Raw genomic sequence first — 9151 nt, forward strand, 5'->3', positions numbered from 1 at the left:
TAGGAAATATGGGGAATGAATTGAATTCTGAAAACATAATTAGGTAGGAACATGTTCTTTTATGTTTTTACATGCACAAAAACCAAAAGATAAATTCACAAGGAACATTTCATGAGAAAAGCTACAGAAATGCCCCCTTGTCGCTCCAACTTCTGGAGTTTCAAATACAGAATGACAAGGGCTCCCCTATCAATCCAACAGGAGGGCAAGTCCCTCATGAACCAGATCGATGAAGTCCTCTCTGAAACAGAAATCTCTCCAGCAGCCTGAGAAGGAGCAGTTTCCCAAGGACCAGTGAGGGCATGAGGGAGGCGATGGGTGGCCAGGATCAGCTGTGGGCTCAGGAGACAATCTGGGGTCTCCATCATGGCATAGAGGCTCCTGCTCCCTCACACTGCTCTCTACCCAGGTTCTAGCTCCCAGGCCCTGTCACAGGCTCAGACCCCACTGGACCCTGTGCATCACCCTAACCTTGACCTCAGCCCAGGGGATGCTGCAGCAGTGACATCCCTGAGATTAGGTCCTGTAGCCTCTTGAAGCCACAGACCCTAAGAATCCTTATAAATTGTGTCCCGGGAGAGTAACCATACGACTCTTGTCATGTCCACCCACTCAGAAAAGAGAGGTCCAAGCAATATTGGGGAGCAGAGCCAGCAGGACTAAGTCCAGCCCCTACACGGCCAACCAGCCTCCACCATCCCCACAGGATCTCCTGCTCTGTCCTGGGCTACCACATGACTAACCCTCCCCACAGGAAGGCATTGGGCTCCTTTATAGACCAGCCAGGATGTGGATGGCAGTGAGTCCAGGGACACAAGCCCTGGGGCCCAGCCTGCCCTCACCCTCCCTCCTCCCGCCCTGCTCAAGCTCTGTCTCAAGGAGCCCAGAGGTGAAACCGGCACACTTGGGCCCACTCCTCCACTTGCCCAATATCCTCTATTCTTGGGAAGCCAGCCTCTCTGGGCCTCAACTTGATTTGCTATGAAATGGGGATGATTAAAATGATGTCAGAAACACTTAGTTTTCAAATTAAATGATATAAAAACATTGATAGAGTCTTACTAATAAAACAGACCTCAGCTGGGTATCAGTGAGTGGGCCTGGCTGAGGACCCTGGACCATGCTCCAGAGAAATCCAATGAAAAGGGCTCAAAAAAGTAGGAAGTGTATGATATGAACTTGTATGTCCTGTTCTAAATTAGCAGATTTCCAACCTTATCCAAAACCCAACTATGCTAGTGAAGATATCCTCCCCCCAAACTCCAAGAGCTGCAGGTCATAGTAAAAACAGCAGCACAGAGTGTTGTACAAACAGTAATAAAGTTTAGGTGCCCACGTGAACATTAGTGCAGGAACATCACCTACTGCCACTATGACCCAACTTCACTAACTGGGATGCAGAATCATCAGACTGGATTCCTAAGTGCACAGAGAAGAGGAAGCTATAGGGTATCACACAGGTGTCCTAGACCATGACCCTGGGTAAATGCACTCTTGTCTCCCCTGCTTTCCTTCTATAACAATGGGCCAGGCCAGGGCATTCCAACACTGGGACACGGTATAGAAATTTCACCTGCCCTGCCTCCGTGCCTTTGTAATTGTTCTGATTGTGCCTTGATGGACAGGGCGGAGGAAGTATCTGCCAGTGGGTGCCTTGAATCCCTGGTCCACACCCTTCCTCAGGTGACTGGTGTTTTCAGGTGACCTGCAGGACAGAAGCTCCTGGGCTGAGTCCTCCTCCACCAGCAGGGGGCAGCAGAGGTGCTTCAGGAGCAGCAGGACAGAAGCTGGGGCTGCCCAGTGGAAGCCTCCCAGGGACACCAGGCCTGGGGGTCAGCAGGGGTCCCAGAAGAAATCCTCAGAAGAAAGTGCAGATGATCCATCCTGTCTCCTCAGGCTTTAGGGACCATGTCCTGAGAGATTCACACAGCAGCACCCACAGCACTGACGGGAGTCCCTGTGAATGCTCCCCTGGGGAAACGCCAGCATTCTCACTGTCCACCAGTGTTCCCCAGAAGCTGACTCATCTGTGCTGGGTAGGTCCAGAGATGTCCTGACCACTCGTCCTCTTGTCTTCCACCTCATTTCCAGTAAGACTCAATACTGGAGCTGAAGCCCCTTTGCTCAGGAGCATCTACACCAATGATTTCCGTCAATGATTCTGATTAGGCATTTGTCCCACGTTCATTATGGGAACAACACTCACTTCTAATGGGTCATAAAGTGGACCTAGTGGTTCTGCCCAAACAGGGATCACACAACTCAAACACCAGAACTCATTTTAAGGTTCTGAACCTATTAAAAAGCACATATATATTTTTTTCATTAGTATATCCAACACATCTATCCACAGCCTAGAGACAGCAGAGAGAAATAAATATTCTACACATGCAGGATGGGAAGTCCCTTCGTATTTGTGCACACATACATCATATGAAGGATTGTGTCACAGGTATTTGATGTTATGCTGAACTCACACACCCAGGTCAGGGACACAAGCTGGCAGAGGATGGAAGGCACAGCGATGGCAATGTGACCTGTGTCATATGTCAGCCAGGGGACCCAGCAGATCAGCCACAGTGACTTTCAGCTAAAAAGGCTGCTGCTTCCCCGTTAGTTTGCTCCACATTCACACAAAATTCTCTCCTGTGATTCACCAAATTCAGAAACAATCAGTAGGATGAATTCTTACAACACATCATTGCAGAACCTAAAGTTTGACTTATAAGAAAATATTACCTTGTGTGCCTATGGGTGACTCAGTCTACCCTCTGCTCAGGTCATAATCTCAGAGTTCTGGGATTGAACCCCCTGTTGGGCCCCCTCTCAGCAGGGCGTCTGCTTCTCCCTCTCCATCTCCCCTCTGTGCTCATGCTCACTTTTGCGCCCTCTTTCAAATATATAAATAAATAAAATCTGAATATTAAAAAGGGTATAAAATACCTAGAGAAGGAGTTTTGAATCAGAGACACCTTATATTGTCACAGTCTTCGCCTTCACACAAGCAGGAATCTCACCACAGGCACTGATCACCTGTCACCAAAGGCATGTCCTTGTACTTGGTTCTTCCTCCCAACCAGACAGCAGCCCCAGTGTCACCTCCCAGAGCGGCCTCCTCCAACCTCCCCCCACTCAGGGTCAGCCTGTCCCTCAGATTCCCATCTTCATAGTCTGTACTTTACAATTACTGAATGGTTTTCTCCCCCTTCTTATTTTTCCCATTGATTTATTTGGGGTCATTTATTGGTAATATTTCCTATTGGTTAGGAATATTTTAATGCAAAACCTACCAATGACAATCAGTGGCAGAATCACACAGGAGCCTCTTTTCTCCCCTAACAATACATCTGAGCCACATGGTGGTTCTCCAGATCTTCACCACATCCGTGAGGTCCCAAATCCTCTCCCATTCTGTTCCACCGTCACTGAGGGTTTGCTCTTCATTCTTGAAGACAACAGATGTCAGGAAGGCTTGAAGCTCCAGGCATCATATTTGGATTTAAGAGCAAGGCACTGCATTAGTCTGTCTCATTCTTTCCCCCAAAAGAGGCAATGTCCGCAGAAAGGACCCCAGACTCGGACACTTCTTTGGGCAAGTGCTGCACCACAGGGTCAATCCTGACCCAGAGGGATGTCAACGTGGCAATGGTCTGGATATTGTATGAATATAGGAGAGAAGCTGGTAGAGACTGTGTGCTGTGTCACCAGAGCAAGGATGTCCACCCTGCTCCCCCACTCACAGAATAAATCTATGAGGCAGGGCCTCTGTCTCCCTCACACTGATCCCCAGGACAGAATGTCGCCCAGACCAAAGTGGGTCAGATGAAATCACTGAGTGTTCTCAGATCCCTGTATGTGAAACAGGAACCACCACCACCCTATTTAGGCCCAGCACCGGGAGTCTGCATCAGTAAGAGGCAGTCTCTGCGTCCTATGTTCTCCCGGCATCCTGTTCTGCACCCCACCAAACACTGACCAAAACCCTAGAGAATGTGCTTTAAGGCCCCAGGGGCTGTCTCCTCATTAGCTGAGCCTATAGCAATGTCCAAGGAGAATCCGATCTCCACCTGCCTTGTCGAGGGGCTGGCAAGGTCCATCAAGAGAAGAGTAATTTCTGCCCTGAGTCAGCAGGGCAAGAGCAGGGAACCAGGATGTGAGCAGTGGGCTCCCATCTCCACCTGGACCAGGAACTACCTGGGTCTCCAGCAGCCAGTGTGGAGCAGCCACCAGGGGGCAGCAGAGATGACCTGGCGAAGCCACCTGCACAGGATGTGAGCCTGGTATCAGGGTTTCTAACAGGAGGGGGGCTGAGTCACTGGGCCCTGAGACTGAGGGGAAAGGTGCAGGATTTCTGCAGTATAACCTTGGACCCTGATGTGAGTTCTGACCTGTGTCTCTCAGACTCAGGGGTCTCAGAGATTTGTCTTTGTCACTAGCCCAGCTCCAGGACTTCGTGCCTCTCCTGTCAACCCCATTCCTGCTACATCAGTCACTGTCAGACTTTCCTCAAGGTCTGGATCTGTCTCTGGCACTGAGTGAACCCTAGGGACACTGAGGCACAGCATCTATGTCCTGTCCCAGAACTACCCTCATAGTCAGAAAGCTACAACACCTAGAGGACTCCCAAGACCTCTGTGTGCCCTTAGCAAGGGGAGAATTTTGTTGAGGCTTGTTGCCCACACACAGGGATCTGGGAGTCTGCACTGCCCTCAGCCTCCTCGTGTCTCCCAGGAGCAAAGGCTACAGAATCCAAGGGAGGAAACCAGACCCCACTAGACACAGGGGTTGAAGCACAGTCCCCCATCTGAGGTTGGGTCTGCAAGGGGATTCACATCCACTTCCTTGTCCCTTTGGTTTGAGGACATGCTCTTCAGGAGGAGCCCCTGAGCCCTGGCTGATTTGCATGACCAGCAGGTGTCTCCAGCAAGGGGATAAGAGAGGCCTGGGGGGAACCTCTGCCCAGGCTGGGACCTGGGGAGCAGAATCAGGGCGCATCCACCATGGCCTGGACCCACCTCCTCCTGAGCCTCCTGGCTCTCTGCACAGGTACTGAGCCCTGGTCACTTCCAGGCAAGCAGAAACGTTCTGGGACCAGTCCAAAACTGATCCTGAGTCCAGGAAATGGTGTCTGGAGAGGGTAGGACCCGAATGAAAAGGCTGGAGGAGTGAAGTCTTACCACTTGCTCACTCACTCTGTGAAAGCCTGAGGGGCTGCCCCAACCCAGGGAAAATTAATGTTGTCTCCTTTGTTCAAAGGCTCCATCCACCAGTCATACCCACGGTACCAGGGTTGAGATGAGGGGAGGTAGAAACAGACCCCTAGAGACTTGCTGGATCTGAGGTCAGGCCATGGGGTTCTCTTTGAATTGAGACCTGGAGCTGGGAACCCACCTCTCTTATTCTCTCTTGCAGGTTTTGTGGCCTCCTATGTGCTGTCTCAGCCGCCATCAGCGACTGTGACCCTGAGGGAGACGGCCCGCCTCACCTGTGGGGGAGACAGCATTGGAAGTAAAAGTGTTCAATGGTACCAGCAGAAGCCGGGCCAGCCCCCCGTGCTCATTATCTATGGTGATAGCAGCAGGCCGTCAGGGATCCCTGAGCGATTCTCTGGCGCCAACTCGGGGAACACGGCCACGCTGACCATCAGCGGGGCCCTGGCCGAGGATGAGGCTGACTATTACTGCCAGGTGTGGGACAGCAGTGCTAAGGCTCACAGTGACACAGGCAGATGGGGAAGTGAGACAGAAACCCTTTCTCCCATCTATGTCACGCTCTCCTCCACCCTGGGGGCTGGTCACAGAGCAGGAGCTGGTCTTCCCCAGGCCCCATCATCTAAGGTCCCCAGACCCTCCCTTCTACCCAGTCGCCAGCATGTCTGCACTTGAAGGTTCAGGAGAGCATTTACAGCTCGCAGCACTAAGTTGCCCTGGTTCCCTGGGCCTGGCTGTGAACAGGGGCCTGAGGGCCTGGGGAGAAAAAGACACAGGGGCACCTGGGCCAGGGGCCATGCGCCTGCATTTCCATTGCCATCTTTGGCTAATGGTCTTCCAAATGACAAGGCTGAGCGCTCCAGTGTTTCAAGTCAGCTGAGATCCTGAAGCCCTGGGGACGTAGGTGGAGACTTCCCTCCCTGAGTGGACCTATCAGGAGCAGGAGATATTGAGTGTGACTGACACCTCTCTTCTGGCTCACATGGCCCCAACAGCTGCCTGGAGCCCCTGACAGCTCACAAGGGTGCAACTGGTGGGGAAGTGCTGCTGGCCCTGAAACCTACTGCCCCAAGATCTGTCCCTTCTCAGAGAACCACCGATGAATGATGTCCCCATGCCTGGAACCTACCCTGCCTCATGCTCCCAGGTCCTGAGAGGTCCCGAGAATGAGATCCCTGCAGAAGGGAGGCCTCACCTAATGGCTCATCTGTGAGTCGCTCTGCTTCTTCCCAACTGATACCCCTTCTCCTTCCAGAGTTTTACACTTGCACTTCTCCATCTCAGAGCCTCCTTACTGGATCACATTCCAGGGTGGCCAGCATCACAGCCACAGTCTTCAGAGAGCTCAGAAGGCCCAGGGATATACCCACAACCTCTCCAGTTCTCTCCTCCAATCCCCAGTGTGCGTGTCCAACCTCCCTGAAGATGAGATTATTTCATCTATTTTATACAGTGAGAAAAGGACCAGACACACCAGGTGCTCTAGGTTGTGACAGACAAATGGAAAGTCAAATCCACCCTGATGGTGACTGGGGGAGAATTGGGACAGTGGCCTCGTCCTACAGAATGGCCAGAAGATATGCAATGACAGGAGACACAAATTGGGTGCGGCCACAGGTCTACCCCACGTCCTGCACAAAAATATCTCTCTATACCCACCTGACCCAGAAATATGGACAGAAAGCAATGGAATGAAATGAGTATGATTTGGTATGAAAGCCACCAAGTCCCCCTTGTCCACAGGAGATCCACTTAGATCCACACAAACCACAGTCTGCAAATAAGGGGAATATCAGGTCCTTGCTTCCAAGGACCTGATAATGTACAACTGTTCCGACACAACCACACATAACTTCTTTCTCCCATAGGGGGATACAAGCTACGCTTCTTCTGCTAGAGATATTGATCTCTGTCTCATCTGGTTTGTCATCCTAAATGTCGAGATTGAGATAGAAATCTTGCTCCTATGAACACACTTGATGTTAGGTGCTGATGGGATGACACAGGTGGAGGAAACAGAAACATCTGATGACAATGTAGCCAGGTGTATTCCTTCCATAGAAGGAGGAACACTGGATCCTTCTGTCCTGCTCATCTCTGCCACTACCCTGTGCTCAGAGGGGGTCTGTAACTACTCTCCTCACCACGAACCCCACGAGCCCCTTCCTTCCGAAAACACCTGAGCTAGTGATCATCCCATCAACTGGGCAGGACTACAGCTTCCTTCAGGAATTCTGGTCCATTATCGGACCTGCTGAACTGGAATGCGGTGCAGTCATGACTTTATCACAAACACAGGAAGCCCCAGGGGATCCCTTGAATCCATACAAACCCCTTCCTGCCCTAGATGTCTAGAGACACCAGTTCCCCTATGACAGCAAAACTCACCCCAGCCATCGCCCTCACTTCTCCTGACTCATTCTAGGAAGAGCTGAGAGGAGACCGGGTACACTCGGTGCCCCCAGAGCTGGGCAGGTAGTGATCCCTGAGTCATCGCCCAGTCGCAGACCACACTCATGTAGCAGGACACAGACTCTATTTTTTTTTTCGTTTAAAAGATTTTCTTTATTTATTCATGAGAGACACAGAGAGAGAGGCACAGATATAGGAAGGTGAGAAGCAGGCTACTGTCGGGGAGCTCAATGCGGAACTTGATCCCAGGCCCCCAGAATCACGACCTGAGACAAAGGTAGATGCTCAGTTACTGAGTCACCCAGACACCTGACAGAAACTATTCCTGAACCATTCTTTGCCACGTCATTACTGGCTACAAACTGAATGAAGCTCAGGTGACCAGAGCAGGACAGTTAAGTCCCATGTCACAGGGGCCCAGTAGAGCCTAAGGAGATAAGCAGAGGAAGTGAGAAATTCCATGGAGTCTGGACCCCCACCCTGTGAATCTCAATGAGGACAGTCTCCAGAGGAGGCGGGCTCCCCAAGATGTAGATGCAAGTGGAGCATTCTGGAGGGGGGACGTACATCAGTAGGTGGAACAGCTCTGGGGAAGCCTGTGTCCTGGTCCATCAAGTAGCACAATCAGAGCAGCTTCATCCTGTTCCCCAGCTGCTCCCAGCATAGGTGACAGGACCCCAGGGAGACACATTGTGAGGCACCAGGGCCCAGCGGTCCTTCCCAACAGACTCCATGGGACTCCTTCCCAACAGACTTTGTCCACCTGCTGCCCTCCCTCAGGCTGGACAGTCACTTCTGGCTTAGCCTCCCTGTCTCCCTCAGGTTCTGTCTCCTCTTCTCACCTTCAGGCCCTCTGCTCCCCTCACCTGACGCTGACCTTCCCTTGTCTTCTCCCTTGCTGGGTGAACATTGGTGTGCAGGGGTCATTTCATTTCATTAAATTTCTGTCTTTGGGGTAAATACCCTGTAGTGCCATGGCTGCATCCTAGGTTGGCACTATTCTCACTTTTTCAGGAGACTCATTTTAGACATAAGGACACCTACAGCCTGAAAATCAAAGGTTGGAGAACCATTTACCATTCAAATGGTCCTCAAAAGAAAGCAGGGGTAGCCATACTTATATCAGATAAACTAAAATTTATCCCGAAGACTGTAGTGAGAGATGAAGAGGGACACTCTATCATACTTAAAGGATCTATCCAACAAGAGGACTTAACAATCCTCAATATATATGCCCCGAATGTGGGAGCTGCCAAATATATCAATCAATTAATTACCAAAGTTAAGACATACTTAGACAATAATACACTTATACTAGGTGGCTTCAATCTAGCGTTTTCTACACTTGATAGGTCTTCTAAGGACAACATTTCCAAAGAAAGAAGAGCTTTAAATGATACACTGGATCAGATGGATTTCACAGATATCTACAGAACTTTATATCTAAAGGCAACTGAATACACATTCTTCTCAAGTGCACATGGAACTTTCTCCAGAATAGACCACATACTGGGTCACAAATCGGGTCT

At 50.7% G+C, this 9151-nt stretch overlaps 1 pseudogene across 1 annotated transcript; it reads left to right on the top strand.

The window, feature by feature from the left end:
• The first annotated feature begins 4894 nt into the window (after nt 1-4894).
• Nucleotides 4895-7107, top strand: LOC144299606 (immunoglobulin lambda variable 3-9 pseudogene; annotated as a pseudogene). The gene is made up of 3 exons (XR_013366287.1): nt 4895-5046; nt 5413-5715; nt 7079-7107. The product of XR_013366287.1 is annotated as an immunoglobulin lambda variable 3-9 pseudogene (transcript).
• The last annotated feature ends 2044 nt before the right edge of the window (nt 7108-9151 follow it).

This window comes from Canis aureus, chromosome 27, assembly GCF_053574225.1.
Source record: "Canis aureus isolate CA01 chromosome 27, VMU_Caureus_v.1.0, whole genome shotgun sequence".
NCBI classification, from domain to species: domain Eukaryota; kingdom Metazoa; phylum Chordata; class Mammalia; order Carnivora; family Canidae; genus Canis; species Canis aureus.